The sequence below is a fragment of the Felis catus genome, chromosome B4 (assembly GCF_018350175.1).
Source record: "Felis catus isolate Fca126 chromosome B4, F.catus_Fca126_mat1.0, whole genome shotgun sequence".
NCBI lineage: Eukaryota > Metazoa > Chordata > Mammalia > Carnivora > Felidae > Felis > Felis catus.
The window spans coordinates 116231792-116251003 of NC_058374.1; positions in this window are offsets into that span (position 1 = coordinate 116231792).

The window sequence follows — 19212 nt, forward strand, 5'->3', positions numbered from 1 at the left end:
TGAGCCACCCAGGTGCTCTTAGAATTTTTTTTTTTTTAATACAGATCCCTTGCCCCTGCCCCTAGAGGTTCTGACTTTTTAGATTTGGTTTGGGGCCCAGGTATTTGTATTTTTAAATCTTCCTAGGTGGTTCTGATGCACTGTCAGCATTGAGACCACTTATACAGAGAAAAGAAAAAGATCAGAGAGAGCTCTTTCTTAAAAGATCAGAGAGAGATTTACGAAGTATTTCTGATTTAATATTTTTCCTGTGGTTTTTCTATACTCTTACATACTGGTCTATGAACACGCATTCTGTCTACCATCAGAAAAGGTTACTAATAAAAATTATAACTGAACTGGTTAGGAAAAATTGTCCCAAGCAACAATGACAATGACTAACATTCATTAAGTGCTTCCGGGGAGCCAGACACAGTTTTATTAATGTCATTTAGTCCTTATAATAACTCTGTGACATAGCCACTAGTATTTCAGCCATTTTACAGATGAAGAAGGCGGAGGTCCAAGAGGTTCTAATCCAGACAACGAAAGAGTGAGGGACACAGTATGAACCCAGGAACTGTTACTTGAGAGACTGAGGCTTACCCCCACGTGCTTCTTTGTTCCAGTTGGAAGAAGTCCTGTGGTCCAGACGCCCACACCATCCCCGGCCCTCTGGATGCTGGGCCTCACCTGTGCCTGCCGTGGTGAGCTTCCCAGGAGTTGGAGTTATGGGAAATTTCCTCTCTGCGTTCCCACTGAGTTTGCTTCTCATCTAAAAGGAAGAATTCTGTCACCACGCAAGCTAGAGAGAGGAAGAAAGGAGAAATTGAACACCACGGGATGTTGGCTGGCTATTAAGGCACATCATAAGTAAGAATCCTTTGAAACAATTCTTAATTGGTTTTTTACTGGAGTGGAGAATGAAGTTCTATGAAGTGCCCCAGGCCATTATGCGTGTGGATAAGGATGTGAAATTCTCCAGGGTTTTCCCCTCCTCTGAGAGGACAGAATCAGATTATTTCCCCATTTCACAGATGGTGGTGCCAAGTCATGAAGGGATTTCCTGAAAGAAAAGAATGAGCTGACACCTCCAGCCAGAGCCACAGATCTTGGCTAGTCCAAAAGGGGTTGGGGAATTTTAAAGGTTTTTAAAAATCGGCAGGGGTTTAAATTCTTTGTCTTCATGGTAAGGCTGCCAGGTAAAATACAACATGCCCAGTTAGATTTGAATTTCAGATAGCAAATAATTTTTCGTAAAAGACGTCCCAAACATTGCACAGAACATAATGATACTAAAAAATTATTCATTGTTTATCTGAAATTCAAATTTAACTGGGAGGCTTGTGTTTTTGTTTGCTAAACATGGCAGCTCTATTTCATGGGAAAGAATTTTATTTTCTCCTTGGGGATTGCTTTCCCTTCTGAGTGTCATTGGCTCAATGATTCGAAGAAGTATAAGCCAGAAAATTAATCCCAGCTCATCCTTTTGTGCCAAGCACCCAGAGAGCCACCTCCTTTGGTAGCCAGTAAGTATTACATATTTCCAACGCACATGCGCATGCACAGCCTATGCATGTAGCATTTGCATATGCTCACATACCTTCAAATACACTCGCTAACACGCTTTCACATATGCATATGCAAATGCATAATGCAGGGTGCAAACGGACTTCTCCGAACATTCTAAAATGCAAATCTCTCACTCTGTTCAGATTGTCATGGCTTTCTAAAAACATAATTTTCCTTTTTGGTCAGTTCTTGCCTATTCAAGAAGAAAGTCATATGCCCGGCTTGCTTTATATGCCCAGCTATACTGACTGGCTTCCCACAGGAAAGGTTGGCAGTAAGACCTTATCTCTTGTATTTCAGAAATTTTGTACTTTTCTTTCCTTGCCATTGCATTTAATTGCTTCTTTTAAGTATAAAGGGGATGACACTTGTCTTAGCATCAGATAATGAGTGAAATTTACTAACAAGGAAAAATACAAACTACGAATTGAAACCTTGAGCCATTTAATAAAAATACTTGAAAATAAGAGAGAAGAAAACATTTTTTTAAAGATTTGTTCATCTTTGAGAGAGAGAGCGCAAGCAGGGAAGGGGCAGAGAGAGAGGGGAACAGAAGATCCGAAGCGGGCTCTGTGTTGACAGCAGTGAGCTGGATGCGGGGCTCCAACTTACAGCCGTGAGACCATGACCTGAACTGAAGTCAGACGCTCAACCAACTGAGCCACCCAGGTGCCCCGAGAAGAAAATGTTTAAAGTATTCTCAAGGAGCAATATAGCATAGTGGCCAAATGAATAATTCCTGGAGTCAGGCTGCTTGAGGTACCAGCGGGCCAAGTTATTTAACCTCATCTGTAAAGTGGAAACAATAAGAGATGCATGAAATAGTGCCTGGCACACAGTATTTACTATGATAATTACCTCTTACTCGCTAGACACAAGGGTAACCTCTTTACCCATATAATCCCATTTGGTTGTCAAAATAAGCCTGTGAAATATGTGGACATGAGGAAACTGAGGCTCAGAGAGGTTAAGAGACTTGCCCAATGTCACACAGCTAACATGCAGGAAAACCAAGATTTAAGTACCAGTCTCAGTATTAAGCCACTGTTCTCTTGATTACCCAATGTTAAGATGACAACGAGTGGAAAGCACACAGGTGGCAAGGTGGTAGGTCCTCAGGGAGGGGAAAGAAGGTCATTGCTTCTGTAGAATAGGGCTGGGCAGGTGTCAGGAGAAGTTTGGACTGGTGTATTTGGTAGAGAGGACGGTACCCGTAGTAGTTATAATACAGTAGTGCAGTTACAGACCTTACACAAACATTTGCCAAGCAGACCAAGACCTCACTCTCTTGTGACCTCTCCAAGCAAATCCCCAGGAGATGGAAAGCCCTGACCCAGGACTCTGCCTGACCTTCCATCATGAAAAAAAAATATTTTTTTTAATGTTTATTTATTTTTGAGAGAAAGAGAGAGTGCGAGCAGGGGAGGGCAGAGAGAGAGTGAGACATAGAATCCGAAGCAGGCTCCAGGCTCTGAGCCATCAGCACAGAGCCCGACATGGGGCTTGAAACCATGAACCATGAAATCATGACCTGAGCTGAAGTCAGAAGCTCAACCGACTGAGTCCCCCAGGCGCCCCCTGACTCTCCACCATTAAGGCAATACAAGCACTTGGTCCACCAGCACTGGGCGTGTTCTAGCAGCAGCCCCAGGACTCTATCCTCAACTTTCTTCATTTACACACTTACCCTGGAAAATTCCATCCAGTCCCTTTAATAACATCTATAAACTGATGAATTCCACATTTATGGCCCTACCCAGACCTCTCCTCTGAACTCACACTCACAACTGCCTAATCAGCCTCTCCTTGGATATCAAATAAAGATCCCAGGCTTAACAAGTTCAAAACAGGATTTTACCCCAAAACGAGGCTTTGCCTCCAGTGCCCAGGACTCAACATTTGACAACTCCATTCCTCCGGCTGTGCACACCTAAAGATTTGGAGGGGCCCTTCCCTCCCCATTTCTTGTGCCCCTGCGATCCAGTCCACCAGCTCCCCCTCCTCCAGTCCCATTGGCCTCACCCACAATCAAACCACCTCCCACCTCCCACCCTTACCAGCCTGGGCTGTGCCATCTTGTCTCCATCAGGACCACCGCAGCTGCCCCCCAGCTGCCTCCCTGCTCCCATTCTCGCTGGGACATGGTATGTTCTTCACACCACAGTGGGAGCATCCGCATTAAACTGTGCAGCAGGGGGCGGGGCGCCTGGGTGGCTCAGTCGGTTAAGGACTTTGGCTCAGGTCACGATCTCATGCTTTATGGTTCCAGCCCTGCATCGAGCTCTGCGCTGACAGCTCGGAGCCTGGAGCCTGCTTCGGATTCTGTGTCTCCTTCTCTCTCTGCCCCTCCCCCACTTGCACTCAGTCTCTCTCTCTCTGTCTCTCAAAAATAAACGTTAAAAAAAAATGTGGTGAGGATCACCTCACTCCTTTCTCAGACCCCCCCCCCCCGCAAACCCTGTCATCTCAGGAAAAGCAAAGTCCTTACAATGACCCCAAAAGCACACCACAAACTGAAGCCCTCCCCCAGCTGTCTCGGACCCCTGCCCCACCACTGTTCCCAGCTCCATCTGCTCTAGCCATGAGGCCACCAAGTCAGTCTTTGCCACACGGGCTCATGCACTAGGGCCTTTGCACTTGCTCTTCTCTCTCCAGGACACACCCCCACCATGGTGTCCCTGGGACTCACTTCAAATCTCCGTACTTTTCAGTCTCACCCTATCACCCTCCTTTGATAAGACTACCCTGTCCCCACGCTGCCCTCAGCCTGGGCACTCACTCTCCCTCAACCTGACTCTTGTTTCTTACAGCATTCATCACACGTCCCTCTCTGATGTGAGCTATTCATTTATTTGCCTATGTGGATAGGGATTTTGTCTGTTTTGTTGACTGCTATTTCCTTCATATCCTCAATGTCTAGAAGCCTACACTCACCCAGTAGGTGCTCAGTAAATATTTGGTGAGTGAGTGAGTGGAAGGAGCCCCCTGGACATTCTCAGGCCGGCTGAACAGAATACCTCTGCTGACTGCCTCAGCGTCCCCTCCCAAAAGCCAGGCTTTCAGAAGACCCTCCACTCGGCACTCCTTTCCACCTCGGCAGTCAAAATTCCAGGAGGATCCTCCACAAATCTTTTCTGGCTGGCTCGCTTTTTGTGTTGTGTATTTCTGCTTGGTTTGCTTTGGCAGACGAGACTCGTGGGCAAAGGCACGTGCAAGTCTCCCCACGTGTCTCTGGCTCCCCGTGTGCTCTTGATGACAATGTGTCTGGGGACACTGTTCTAGAGGCTCAAGCAGAGAGGGAAGCAGATCCATCTGCCCCGACGGCCACTTCCATGGAAACTCCAAATGAGTTCAAAAGGCCAGTGCTGGCAAGACTTTCTGCCGTTACGATCCCTTCTTGTGGCTCCAGGGTTGTGTCCGCAGGCACACGCTGAGAGGAGGCCTTTTGAATCGAAGGCACCGAGAAGGAAGCTTTCCAAAACCCAAATTAATTATCTTCAGCAGCATTGAAACAATTATTATTACGTGACGAGTTTGCCAGTCAGACCCTCTGGCACAGCCACTAGGAACCCTCAAACCCCGCCAAGTGCTCAGCCTCTCGGCTGCAGAAATCCCTTCACCCCCAAAATAAGCAAGGCTGTTAGGAAAAGGCTTTGCTGATTCGGCTGGGAGGCCTCGTCCACTCCTCTGGCATCTGCAGTGTCTCCTAACGGCTAACGTGTCACCTACAGAAGCCTGGGATGAACACCGAACATTCCAAGTGTTCAACACACGACATTTCAATGTACATGGGATCTTTTCCTAAAAGGATCCAGGTAATCCAATCACAGCCGTGATTAGCCATTTCTCCAGAATTACACCGGCCAGACTGCCTATTCTTAATGGGTCCCAGTTTCTTTTAAATTAAAAAAAATTTTTTTAATGTTTATTTATCTTTGAGAGAGAGAGTGCAAGGGAGGGGCAGGGAGAGAGGGAGACACAGAATCTGCAGCAGGCTCCAGGCTCTGAGCTCATGCCAGCTGAACAGAGCGCCGGAACCCGCAAAATGTGAGATCATGACCTGAGCCGAAGTCGGAGACTCAGCCGAGCCACCAGTCTCCCCCGGGTCCCAGTTTCAAGGATGCGCATTCTATTCGGATAAAGAGGACGATGTCCCCATGGAGTTGCTTGAACTCTGCTTTTTTCCGACACTCAGATCAGTCATGACCTCTTTAATATTTCTGAACATGCAACCAGCACAAATTTCTAGGTCATCCTTTAAGTACATACATGTCTATGTACACCATACCTTCATTTGTCATCCATTTCAAGGTGCACCACTATGTTACATAAAGCTAAGAAAGAAAATGATGCTGTCAATTAAATTAGAATCAAGACTTTGATAAGAAGATGTGTCCGGGGCGCCTGGGTGGCGCAGTCGGTTAAGCGTCCGACTTCAGCCAGGTCACGATCTCGCGGTCCGTGGGTTCGAGCCCCGCGTCGGGCTCTGGGCTGATGGCTCAGAGCCTGGAGCCTGTTTCTGATTCTGTGTCTCCCTCTCTCTCTACCCCTCCCCCGCTCATGCTCTGTCTCTCTCTGTCCCAAAAATAAATAAAAAACGTTGAAAAAAAAATTAAAAAAAAAAAAAGAAGAAGATGTGTCCTGATCAGAGATGTTACGTTGTAATCAATTGTGAACTATTTGTGTGTGTGTGTGTGTGTGTGTGTGTGTGTGTGTGTGGTGTGTAGGGAGAGAGAGAAAGATGTAGTTGGAGGAAAAAAAAACTCATGTAAGTGGTTTGAAACAATTTTAATAGAATTTTAAAATTAAGAAGTGTTGGGGCGCCTGGGTGGCTCAGTCGGTTAAGCGGCCGACTTCGGCTCAGGTCATGATTTCGCGGTCCGTGAGTTCGAGCCCCGCGTCGGGCTCTGTGCTGACAGCTCAGAGCCTGGAGCCTGTTTCAGATTCTGTGTCTCCCTCTCTCTGACCCTCCCCTGTTCATGCTCTGTCTCTCTCTGTCTCAAAAATAAATAAACGTTAAAAAAAAATAAAAAATAAATAAGATTAAGAAGTGTAGGGGTACCTGGGTGGCTCAGTCAGTTAAGTGTTCGATTTTGGCTAAGGTCACGATCTCGCAGTTTGTGAGTTCGAGCCCCGCGTTGGGCTCTGTGCTGACAGCTTGGAGCTTGGAGCCTGCTTCGGATTCTGTGTCTCCCTCTCTCTCGGTCCCTCCCCAGCTGGTGCTCTGTCTCTGTCTCTCTCTCAAAAATAAATAAACATTAAAAAAAAGAATTTAAAAAAATAAATAAAATTAAGAACTGTATGAAGTTATTTCTATTTCAGACTCTAGTGAGCACACGCTGACTTCTCTAACTCAAAAGTCACGCAATGGCTCTTCCGCTCGCTCTGTTTGCAAAGGACCACACCAGGTAGGGTCGGGTGCTGCTTCAGCAGAGCACTCAGTCAAGTGATGTGGCAAAATGGCTATCCTTCTGAGATCTCGAATTCACTCATGCACCCACTCACCCTTCCATAACTGCCTTTGAACCACTGTTCTCAGTGGTAATTTTCTGGGTTTACCACTCATTTCTCACTTGCTGAACGAGAGTCTAGAATGAGATTGATTTGTAAACTTTAATGTCTGGCTTTATATTCCACTTTTATTTTGAAAATGTAAGGGTCAGCTGGAAAACATTTAATGGGCATACTATGACAAGAGAGTCAAACCTTTTTGAGCACTTACTATGTGCAAGGCGCTATAGTAATTGCTTTCCATACAGTATGTCACTTAATCCATGAAGCAGCTTTGAGGTAGATGTTACGATGCCCATTTGACAGATGTAGAAGCTGTAAATTCATGCCAAGTAGGGCCTTTTTTTTGTTACAGATTTATTAAGATAGGCTTCACATACCGTATACATCACACTTTAAAATTAACATTCGGATTCTGTGTCTCCCTCTCTCTCTGCCCCCCCCCAACTTGTGCTCAGTCTCTGTCTCTCGAAAATAAATAAAACATCAGAAAAAATTGTTTTTGAAGTTTAAAAAATTAACATTCAAGGGGCGCCTGGGTGGCTCAGTTGGTTTAGTGTCTGACTTCAGCTCAGGTCATGATCTTACTGTTGGTGGGCTCAAGCCCCACATCAGGCTCTGTGCGGAGAGCTCAGATCCTGGAGCCTGCTTTGAATTCTGGGTCTCCCTCTCTCTCTCTCCCCCTCCCCTGCTTGCTCTCTCTCTCTCTCTCTCTCTCTCTCTCTCTCTCAAAAATAAATAAACATTAAAAAAAATTAACATTCAAGTGGCACCTTGGTGGCTCAGTAAGGTGAGCATCTGACTCGGCTCAGGTCATGATTTCGTGGTTCATGAGTTTCAGCCCTGCATGAAGCTCTCTGCTGTCAGCGTGGAGCCTGCTTTGGATCCTCTTTCTCCCTTTCTGCTCCTCCCCTGCTTGCACTCGCACGCTCTCTCCCTCTCTCCCTCTCTCCCTCTCTCAAAAATAAAAATTTTTTTTAGGGGCGCCTGGGTGGCTCGGTTGGTTAAGCGTCCAACTTCAGCTCAGGTCATGACCTCATGCTCCATGGGTTCGAGCCCCGCGCTGGGCTCTGTGCTGACAGCTCAGAGCCCTGGAGCCTGCTTCAGATTCTATGTACCCCGCCCCCCGTCCCTCCCCTGCTCATGTTCTGTCTCTCTCTGTCTCAAAAATAAATAAAAACATTTAAAAAATAAAAATAATTTTTTTTTAATTAATATTCAAGGCATGCCTGGGTGGGTCAGTCTGTTCAGCGTCAGACTCTTGATTTTGGCTCAGGTCATGATCTCATGGTTTGTGAGTTTAAGCCCTGAATGGGGCTCTGGACTGACAGTGGGGAGTCTGCTTCTCTCTCTCCCTCCCTCTGCCCCCCCCCCAAAATAAATAAATAAACACTTTTAAAAAATTAAATTAAATTACCGTTCGATGGTCTTAATATATTCAGAGTTGGGCAAGCAGCACCACATTCGATTTTAGAACGTTTTCATCACCCCAGAAGGAAACCTCATACCCTTCAGCAGCCATTCCCCATTCCACACTGTCCCAGCCCCTGACAACCACCGGTCTACTCTATGTCTCTGTAGGGTCGCCGATTCAGGACGTTTCCTATAAATGAAATCACGCGATATGTGGTCTTTCCAAGCAGAGTCCCGACCCCAAATATTCTGGACTGCAATGCCAGACACTATCCTGCCTCAGAGCTAGCTAGGTGTTTGAGGGACAAAGATAAAGTAGGAAACTGAATGCCTGCTCAAGTCTGGGGGGGGGAGAAAACATGGGTTCGAAATAATAGCGGACGATACGAGACCACATACAATCCACATCTGGATTCAGAAAGAGGAGACAGAGGGTGAAGACAGCTCGCCCTGGCTTCCCCGCTCTGCTCGGGCTTTACCTGCTCGCCCCTGCTCGCACGCAGGTGGTAGAAACCTGCACGGAGGCTCGTGTGTTCCGAGCAGCCGGCCACCCACTCACTCTTGCACACTCTGTAGCTCACCGGACAGCTCTAAAACAGAAGAAAGGGGAAAAGCAGCTGACTTTCCGCGCCCTCCCTGACCAGAGAGGGGACAGGTGGTGGTCTTGTTTCTGCCCCGAGTCTGGGGCTGACCGAGCTCTCCTCAGTCATTTACAAGCCGCAGCTGGGGCCCCTCCCCTCCCGTAGCCCTGCTGGAAGTTTAGTCTTTCTCTCAAGTCAAACTGCTGCAGATTCTCTCACCAGCTCGCCCTGGTAGGTGGAAAGACGCAGGGCTCAGGGGCACCTGCTCAGGTGACTCTCTGCTGGGTATTCCCCACGTGTCCTCAACTGTCCTCTGCCCTCCTCTCCTGGCTCAGGGCCCCTGGAAGGCCCGTCTCTAGGGCCGCATCACCCAGGCTCCCTTGCCCCCAGTGTGACCCCGGGGGGCTGCCCGCAAAAGGGAGGGCAGGAGGAGAGAGAGGCTGGCCCCATCGCTGGCCCCTCTCTCTCCCTTTGGGGCCAGGGCTGAGAGCGGCTGTCTTCTGTTGCTAGCTTCTGGATGTCTCCTCATCCCTTTACGGTTCCCTCTACAAGTCCCTTCGTCTTTCCCAGACCTTCGAAAATAATCTCTCCATCAACTTCTTTTCAATTAAGTTCTTCCGAGAGTGCCATCTGTTTCCACTCGGCCCCTGACAGCCCCAGTAGCCTTCTAAGATTGATGCCAAAAGGGGAGAGGCAGAGCTTACTAATCCTACCCCACTATCGACTTTCCTTCTGCCTTAATAAAGTAACACTTCATTTCTAGCTGGGCAGGTGGCTACCCTTAATAAAGATCTCTTTTCCCAGACTCCTTTGCACCTAGCTGTGGCCATGTGGCTTAGTTCTGGTAAGATGGAAGCAGAAGTCAAATGTAGCAGCCTCGGGGAGACCTTAAAAGATAGCTAGATACCTAGATACCTATGTATCTGACCTTTTCTTCTGTGTTTCTTCCTCTATCCTACTGCTTGGAACATGATTATGATGGTTGGCGCTCCAGCAGCTGTCTTAGACCATGAGAATGAAGTTTCACCTTAGGGATGGTGGGATGGAAAGCCTAAAGGAGCTTGGGCCCTGCCTCTATAGAGTCTCCATACCAGCCTGGATTGCCTACTTCTGATCCTCTTTTACAAGCCACTCTGGCTTAAGCCATTGTTATTTTTGACTGCCTGTGCTATGCAGTTGAATTCAATCCTAAAACGGGTGAATTAAATTGGAAGAAAAATGTGGTTGAGCAGAAAGAACCCTAGACCTCAGAGCAGCAGATGTAGGTCCCAAAGCTGCCTCCACCACTTACCAGCTGTGTGCCTTTGGGAAAGTCATTTGACTTCTCTGAGCCTCAGCTCTCTCATCTTTTAAAGTGCGTGATAATAATACCTGCTTCCTAGGACTCTGCAGATAAAATTAGAGAAGGCACGTAATGGTCTTATTACCTAGCACCTATTTAGTACTCATGAAACACATAACTACTCTGTTATGGTCATTATTACTATTATTTTCTAATCATTATTATTCTCCAATTACATGATTGTTATCATTTTAAGTCTCGAGATCTCATATTCCCACAAGAGCAATGGTTTATATACCATTATAGCCTCCAAAGTTCCTAGCTCGGTGCCGGCTGCAGAAGTAAGCAATCAAACAGAAGATGAATCATCTTGGATGATTCAGCTAAAGAAGCCCAGTTCTGGAGTGGGGTTGAGATTCCTGTTCTTAAATTTTTTTTAAAGTAGGCTCCATGCCCATAACCTGAACTCATAACCCTGAGATAAAGAGTCGCATGCTCTACCATCTGAGCCAGCCAGGCACCCAAGAGATTCCTGTTCTTAGACAAAGCCACATGTACCAAAGACAAAGGGTATGGGGTGGGGTGGGGTGGGAGAAGAGGTTGAGAAGCTGGTGAGAGTTCGGAATTAGTAGGACACCACACGAATTAAAGTTCTTGGTTGTAGACAACAGAATTCATTCCAGCTGGTTTAACCAGAAATAAATATGTGAAAGGAACGAGAAAGCTCACAGAATCTTTGGGAAGACCAGAGAACCAAGCTTGAATGCCACACAATGAGAAAAAAACGCCCTACTTCAACATGGAACTGTTTTAACGCATGCCCCAGAAGAACCAAGTGCCTCTACTGCTGAGCGTAGCAGGGAATCTGCTCTCTTTCTCTCTGGGCTCAGCTGCCATCTTGCATCTAAGCTTTGCAGGTTGGCAGAAACTATGCCTCAAACCTCAATCTAAATGGAAGGGAATTTAAGAATATAGTTTTTAGCTTTCCTGAAAGAAAGGGGTTGGAATATGTGTTGAGTAAGCCAACCTACAGTATTTGCCACATGAATTTTAGAGCTTTCTACTTGCCTATGGCTTTATCCATATGACTTGCATCAGAAAGACCATGAGGTACAGTGCAAAGATTATGGGCCACGATGCCAGATAAATGTACGTTCTTTCTTCTCTTTAGACACACCAGATCTCTTCCTACCCTAGGGTCATTGCATTTGTTCTCTGTTAACTGGGAACTCTCTGCCCCTGATGATTTATCCCTTCCAGTCATTCAAGTTCCAGCATAAATGTCACCTCCTTGGAAAAGCCTTGTCTGACCATCTGACTTACGGTGTCCCATCTGACCCAGGCTCCCATCATACCACACTTTTTAATTTTCCTTTTAGCATCTATCTCCTAGTTTCTTGTCTGTTTGTTTTTGTTTTTGCTTTTGCTGTTGTTGTTGTCATCATGGTTTATGGTATGTCCTCCCCTCACCTCAAAACAGAATGGAAATTTCCTTAGAGCAGGGATTTGGTCTATCTTGTTCACAGCTGTATCCCCATAGTCCAGAAGAGTGGCTGAGATAGGACGATAATATCATTTGTGATATAATTACCATGGCCATATACTGTTTGATCCTCATGAAGTAATTACTGTTATTATTGCTATTTTACAGATGAGGAAACAGAAGCCCAGAGAGGGTAATATCTTGCCCAAGGTCATACAGCAAGTAAATTGTGGGACTGTCGTTCAAATTTGGGCAGTCTGGCTCCAGAGCCTGATGTGTTCATAGCTAACACGTGCTGAGCATAGTAGCTGCTCAATAAATACTTTATGGCTAAATGAATGACTGGACATGTTAGTCATCCCACTGACACCCTGTTGTATTTAACACTGCTAACTATCTCTTCTTCTCTCTCTTTCATGGGCTTCTCCTCCTCAAAGCCTTCTTCTCCCTCCCTTTAAACGTGGGTATTCACCAGGCTTCCATCCTGTGTCAACTACTTTTCCTAATACATGTTCTCCTTGGGTTCTGTTACTCACTACCATGATTGAACAACCATATTACATGGTGACAAGTCCCAGATCTACCATAAACCTGCAGCGCTGCCTCTCCCAGAGTGACAGAATTAAATGTTCGTGGCACCTGGACATTACTATGTGAGCATCCTTTAGGCATCCTAAACTCAACAAGCACGAGGTTGATTTAATTTGCTATTTGTACAGTCAGGCTAATCCCCTCCAGGCTGTGAAGAAATGTGCCATTTTACCTCTCCCCAAACAAAATCTGCTTCTTTTCCCACATCCCCCATTTCAGTCCATATCACTACCATTCTCCTGGTAAGGCCAACAACCTGGCAGTCTTAGAATTTCCTCCCTCTCCTCACAGCCAATGTATGACCAAGTCCTATGGATTCTACCTCTTAGGCATTTTCCAACCCATCCTTTCCTCTCTGTTCCTGCTCCCAGCAGGACTTCTGAGTCTCCTTCCAAGACTATATATTGTGATAGTGTCCTAACTACCCAAACCCCTCAAATCCATTCTCTGAATACCACCGGCACAAACTAGAATTTTGGTTGTTCTACTCTGCGCTCTTCAGTGGCTCTGCCATTCGTTGCCTTTAACATAAAGTTCCAGCCTGATAAAAATCAACCTGGATCTGGCCCTCTCCCACATCCCCAAAATCTACATCAGCCTCGCCTCTACTCCCCACCTTCGCCATCACCTTATGCTTCAGAAGTGGCCAGTTCACTGCATTTCTCCCCACAAAGCCCACAGAGAGCCCTGTTTTTCTCCATGTGGAGTAGGGATCAGGGAAAGCCAGTCAACTCAAGAGGAGAGGGAAACGTAACTTTTCAGTCCCCTAAATTTTATTCTTGAGGCCCAGCTGCAGTCCTGCCATTTCATCTCAGCAGACACTCCGAGAGCTTTATAATTCAGCCCTCTTATTCACTTCTGGCTCCAGCCGATGTCTGCTGTTTGAAATCAAAAGAGTTACAACAAACGCACTGATGAACTGAAAGAAAAGGCATCTGTTTACATGAAATGATTTGCATGAGAGGAAGAAAAGAGTCCTTTCACAGGAAGAGGGAGAGGACTGGGGAGGACCCCTGGCCAGCCCCAGAGGGTTCGTGTCTGAGCAGTGTGGTAAGCCTCTATGTTACAAAGTCTCCTTCCTGAATTAGGCACAGCTTTCGTGCCTAAGTGACAAAGAACCAGAGGGGCTGGGCCTTCTCCCTCTTCGGTGAGGGCTGCAGCCCAGCTCCAGCACATTTCAAGTTCATATTTAGGGTTCAGCACATTTGAGAAACATGGGACGGCTCTGACATCTCAAGGGCTGGCTGGCTGGGAGTCACTGAACAATGGCATTCTTGGCACGACCTTCCGTGCTGTCCCCATGGACACCAGTAGCATGAGTGGTGGAAACACACCATCCTCAAATGGCTCGGTGGGCAACAGATATCAATGGGAAAGGTGGTCAGGGCGTGGGAAGAACACATCATGGATGCCCCATGGTAACTGTAGTGGACAGAAGTGTTTGTAGTACATTTCCCCCCGGAGACCCTCAAAAATAAGTGAGTTAGATCTGAACTGGGGGGACTGGGGTGGGGAGATGAGCCTCTGAAACTTAAAGATGCAAGACAAAGTCAGCGAAATGTGGGTTATTTATCACCATTTATGTGACACCATTTCACCCACAGCCCAGGAAGATCTGAGAAAACTCAGGATCATAGCATTAGATTTACTTTAAAAAGTTAAAAAGTGAAGGAATAAAATAACCTGGGAAAACTAAAATGGAATTCCCTACGGGACTTTCCTTCAAAGCCCTCTCTACAACAAGATATTTATGACACGTCATCTCCTAAAAGAAATAGCTTATAATTTAGCATGCTGAGATTTTTCTAGTAACTCAACAAAGTAGAATGGAACAACAGAAAGCTCCCAGGGTTATAGGTCTGAAAGTCACCTTTATAAAATCAGTGGCTTTGGGGAGATAGGCACAGAAATCTTGCCAGTTTGGCTTGAGCTCATTTGAGAAAGAGGGGGACCAGCATTTTCAAAAGCTTACTCTTAGCTCTGCATTTCCCACGGAGTGCTTGACCCAATTGTGAAATGACACATTTTCCACAGCCTGGTTGGGATTAACACAACTGGGTATATAGCAAATCAATTCACCCATGGAATGGACATCAACCTAGCCAAGATCTTGTCCTTTCTTATACGTGATGAGGTACTGAGTTTTAAATTGAAGCCGATTAGTCATTAAAAAAAAAAAAACAGGGGCGCCTGGGTGGCGCAGTCGGTTAAGTGTCCGACTTCAGCCAGGTCACGATCTCGCGGTCCGTGAGTTCGAGCCCCGCGTAGGGCTCTGGGCTGATGGCTCGGAGCCTGGAGCCTGCTTCTGATTCTGTGTCTCCCTCTCTCTCTGCCCCTCCCCCGTTCATGCTCTGTGTCTCTCTGTCCCAAAAATAAATAAACGTTGAAAAAATAATTAAAAAAAAAAAAAAACTTAAAACATCTTAACTATGTTTACAGATACTCTTATGACACCCAGGAGACATGAAATGAAGGATCGTTTGTTCACTGGAAGATGAGGACTTGGGGAATTAAATGTTTTTCAAACATAAACAAACTTTCAAGTAAACTAAATCCAGTAACCAAACTTCCTATGTGATAGGAATTGTCCAAAACGGTGAACAAAACCTTTGGAGATAGACACTGTTGTTAGCCCTATTTCATAGATGAAGAAATGGAATCTTGGTGAGCTTAAGTCACTTGTCTAAGATCCCACAGCTAGTAAGTGGCGGGCCAGGGATTGAAGGCAACGCGACTAGAGAACCCATGTGGGAAACCAGGGTAACTAGATAGCTTCCTAGTTTCTACTACCTCTTTTCTTTACCTAGCATGTAAAGGACTGTCTTAGTGTCACCTCTGGTCCCATCTATCTCTGCTCTTACCTTTCAAGTACCTACCTCTTTCTCTAGAAGGAAAGTCTGACTGGCTTAGCTTGGATCAGTGTCCACATTTCGGTTGTGGGGATGTGGGCCAGAAAGCCCCTCAGAGGCACCTACATCTTAATGAGTTCTTTATAGTCAGGATGTGAATAACAACCATAAACAATACTTTTAGGGAAAGGACAAGTGGGGAGGATTACCAGCATTGATAAGCTGTCATGTGCCAAGCACTCTGCTAAGTGTTTTAAATACAGTACCTCGCTTATTTTTATAACACAAGGAATAAATGAGATTGAAGATTATCAAACACAATTGCCAGCGTGGGGGCACTTGGCTGGCTCAGTTGGTAGAGGATGTGAGTTTCACGCTTGGGGTTGTAAGTTGAAGCCCTATGTTGGGTGCAGAGGTTACTTAAAAATAAAATCTTTAAAAAAAAAAAGAAAGAAAGAAAGAAAAGACAATTGCCGGTGTGAAAGAACAAGGACAATGCAGGACGGCAGAATCTGCCAATGGCCTAGCGGGAGTGAGGAAAAGAAGGAGGATCCAAAGGAGGAGGACTGAAAATTTACATTAGATTTACATTTTTCTTAATTTATATTTTGAATAGGTATTGTACACAATGGTAGAAATTTCAAAAGGTACCACAGAGGGCATTTTCTGTATGTTGATTTATCTGGTTTATATAGTCAAAATAATTCATTCATTGGGACCATAAGCTTTTTTTTCATAAGAATTTTGTAGTAGATATCTGTCGTTTGTGTGTGCCCCAAATCTTTCCTTTGTAGTTCTTCTATATCATGAACTCTCTTTTCCATAGATAGAAACAAACAAACAAGAACAAGACATTTCTCAACATCCTTTGCTGTCAGGATATAGACATTTGACTATCTTCTAGCAAACCCCCCCCAAACTAAGCATGACTTGGAATATGTGCAAAACGTTGCAAACACATCATTCTTTTAATAAGTGTGGACATAGGGGCATGTGGTTTTCTGCAAGAATTGTAATGGGAATGGGGTCCTGGTCAGTCCTGGCTTTACAGACGTGGAGCATCACCTGGAAGCCATACCAGGATTTCTGTGATAGCACCCTTATCATGTGTTTGGACATCTGTGGCGCAGTGGGACATTATTCCTGGCTGCTTTGCTTCAGACTGTGTGACATCCAGGCCTTGTTTCTTGGCTTTCCCAGAAATTCTGATTAATATCATGTAATAAGTTTCTACTGAAATTAGCTAGAGGGGATTCTTTCTCTGAAAGAGACCCCAAAGTACTGGGAAGCTGGGATTGAAAAAGTGACCCGGTTGGATTTGAAAGCAGTAAGGATGAGAAACAGGTAACATGCTGGTACCGAGTGGCAAAAAAAGTCACTATAACTATTGTAATAGAAGGCAGGGCGATATTACGCCTGCCTCACTTTAGACAGATGCATCAACAGATTATCTTGGGACGCCAAAATTACAGTGAGACCAACCCCCTGCTCCCCAATCTCCTCTCTGCTCCCCAGGATTTATAATGGGAATGAAGGAGAACCTGTTCCACGTGTCCCGGAGCTCTGAATGAAATCCAAGAATATAAAAGGGGGTCAAAGAGAGGATTTGGAGAAGATAGTTCAGATTTTTTTTGCGGAGGCTTTTGCTCTGCTTTAACCCCTCTCCTCTTTGAACTTCAGCCAAACGAGGCTAGGCACACACAGCTGGATATCCAGGGGCAGAGTTGAAAGACACCACCCAGAATAGACAGCCATCCACTTGAATCGAGGGAACTGCAGGAGAGGGGCCTGCAGGGGACCTCCAAAATTCCTATGCAAGAGCCCTGAGACAAAGAATTAGCTTGAGCCATCCTAAAGGCTCTGAGGAGTCACCAGCTTTAATCATTTCCAAGGCCCAGAGAACACGAAGCCACAACTCACTTGCCCTTCTCTCCATCTCATCTCTACCCTACCTTCAGCCTTGGAGGAGAAGGAACATGACAGCCAGCAAGTGGAGGTGAAGGTAAGTGGGGGAGAGAAAAAGCCTTAGAGGCTGTCAGAAGTTTCATCCTGGAGGAGAGGAGGATCCTCTTCTCCTCCAGCCTCTGAATGAAGTTTAAAGAATTAGTGGAAAGTACATATAAAACTGTGTTTTTTAAAAAAAATTTTTTTCAACGTTTATTTTTGGGACAGAGACAGAGCATGAACGGGGGAGGGGCAGAGAGAGAGGGAGACACAGAATCGGAAACAGGCTCCAGGCTCTGAGCCATCAGCCCAGAGCCTGACGCGGGGCTCGAACTCACAGACCGCGAGATCGTGACCTGGCTGAAGTCGGACGCTTAACCGACTGCGCCACCCAGGCGCCCCTAACACTGTGTTTTTTAAAAGTAATGTTTTTACCCAACATGGGGCTCGAAATCACAACCCCAAGATCAAGAGTCTCATGCTCTACCGACTCTGCCAGCCAGGCATCCCAACATAAAATTGCATTTTGATTGTATCATGAGTTGTGCTCATAGTAGTCCGTGGCACCCAGTGACGGAACAGCAGAAATATCCCCTCTAGTCACACAGAGTGAAGTGCCTGGGAAAAGCAAGACTCTGGTGGATGGCAGCAGGAGGAAGATAAATGCTATGAGGTGAGTGGTTTCACCGAACTGCAAGATCACATTTAAAGAAAAAAGAAATCACGGGCTTAGGATTTAAATTCTGGCTTCAAAGCACGATCGGTGAATGAGGAAGCTTCTGTGACTACCCTAAAATACTTTTTATGTCACTCAGGCAGACGGCTAATGAAGCCAAAAATCAGAGGATATGGATCCTGAAGGCTGATGAATGACAACACAGATTGGATGCACAGTCGAAACAGGCCTTTCATGGTATTTATTTGGAAAAAGTGGTTCTTCCCCTGAGTACTGGGATGGAGATACTTCGTAGTGTCAGATAACCCTGAAACTCACAGAGCCTCCTGCGCTAACAAAAGCAGCCTTTCCTCCCATTCTGATGAGGCTGCTGGCCCTGTCGTATTCAAAAACACCGCAAGTGCATCGAGTGGTCGCCTTGCAAGGGGAGATCCTCATGGCCCACCCCACCTCTGTTCACTGACTCCAGACACACCACTAGAGTCAGATTCCAGCGTGCCCTGGAGTCAAAATCAGACCTGGGGCAAGAAGGCTTATACACCCAAAGCATCGTGAGGTGATGGGCAAGAAGAATTCTGAGAGTGTTGGCAAGAGAAGAAAATGATCATATTTTATTTATCGAATCAAATTTATCTTATAGGTGCCCTCACCTATAAGATCATATCAAATTTATCTTATAGGTGCCCTCACCAAAACTTCTGGATTCAACGTGCTAGATGAAACAACTGGAACAGGTTTAAATCTCTTGCTTGGTTGTCAGACACTGAGTGTTTGTGATGGCCCATGCACATGAAGTTCAGATGCTATACTTCCTTAATGAGAAGGGAATCCAAAGACTTAAGGAGAAAGGAATATCAGAGTGGATTTATAATACCTGAACTATGCACCCAGCTTCAGAAAGAGGGGGGGGGGAACAAAACAAAACAAAACAAAACACAGCGCCCACCTAGTGGGGAGAAGAGTATTAACATTCTGGAAAAATACTGGCCCTCTGCAGGCCAAGGATGATAGTGGGAGATACTTCTATGGAAAACGGTTTCCTGAAGAGGTCCATGTGAGCCTTAACCTTCAGAGGCAGCCAGGTCCTGATTCCCGAAACAGGCAGAAGGCTTAGGTGTGACTGAGGGTACCTAATAGATCCTAGGATCTTTAGGGCTAAAATACACGGCACTAAAATGTTTGCATTTTTTTTTTTTTGCATTAACTTGTCAAACAACAACGCAATCTAAGTTTGGGGAACAGTGAACTGACTTGAGCCACGATGATGCAGAGTCAGTCTTCACCCAATTCCCAGACCTGAGTCACCTTCCAGACCCAGAGCCCCTTGAATA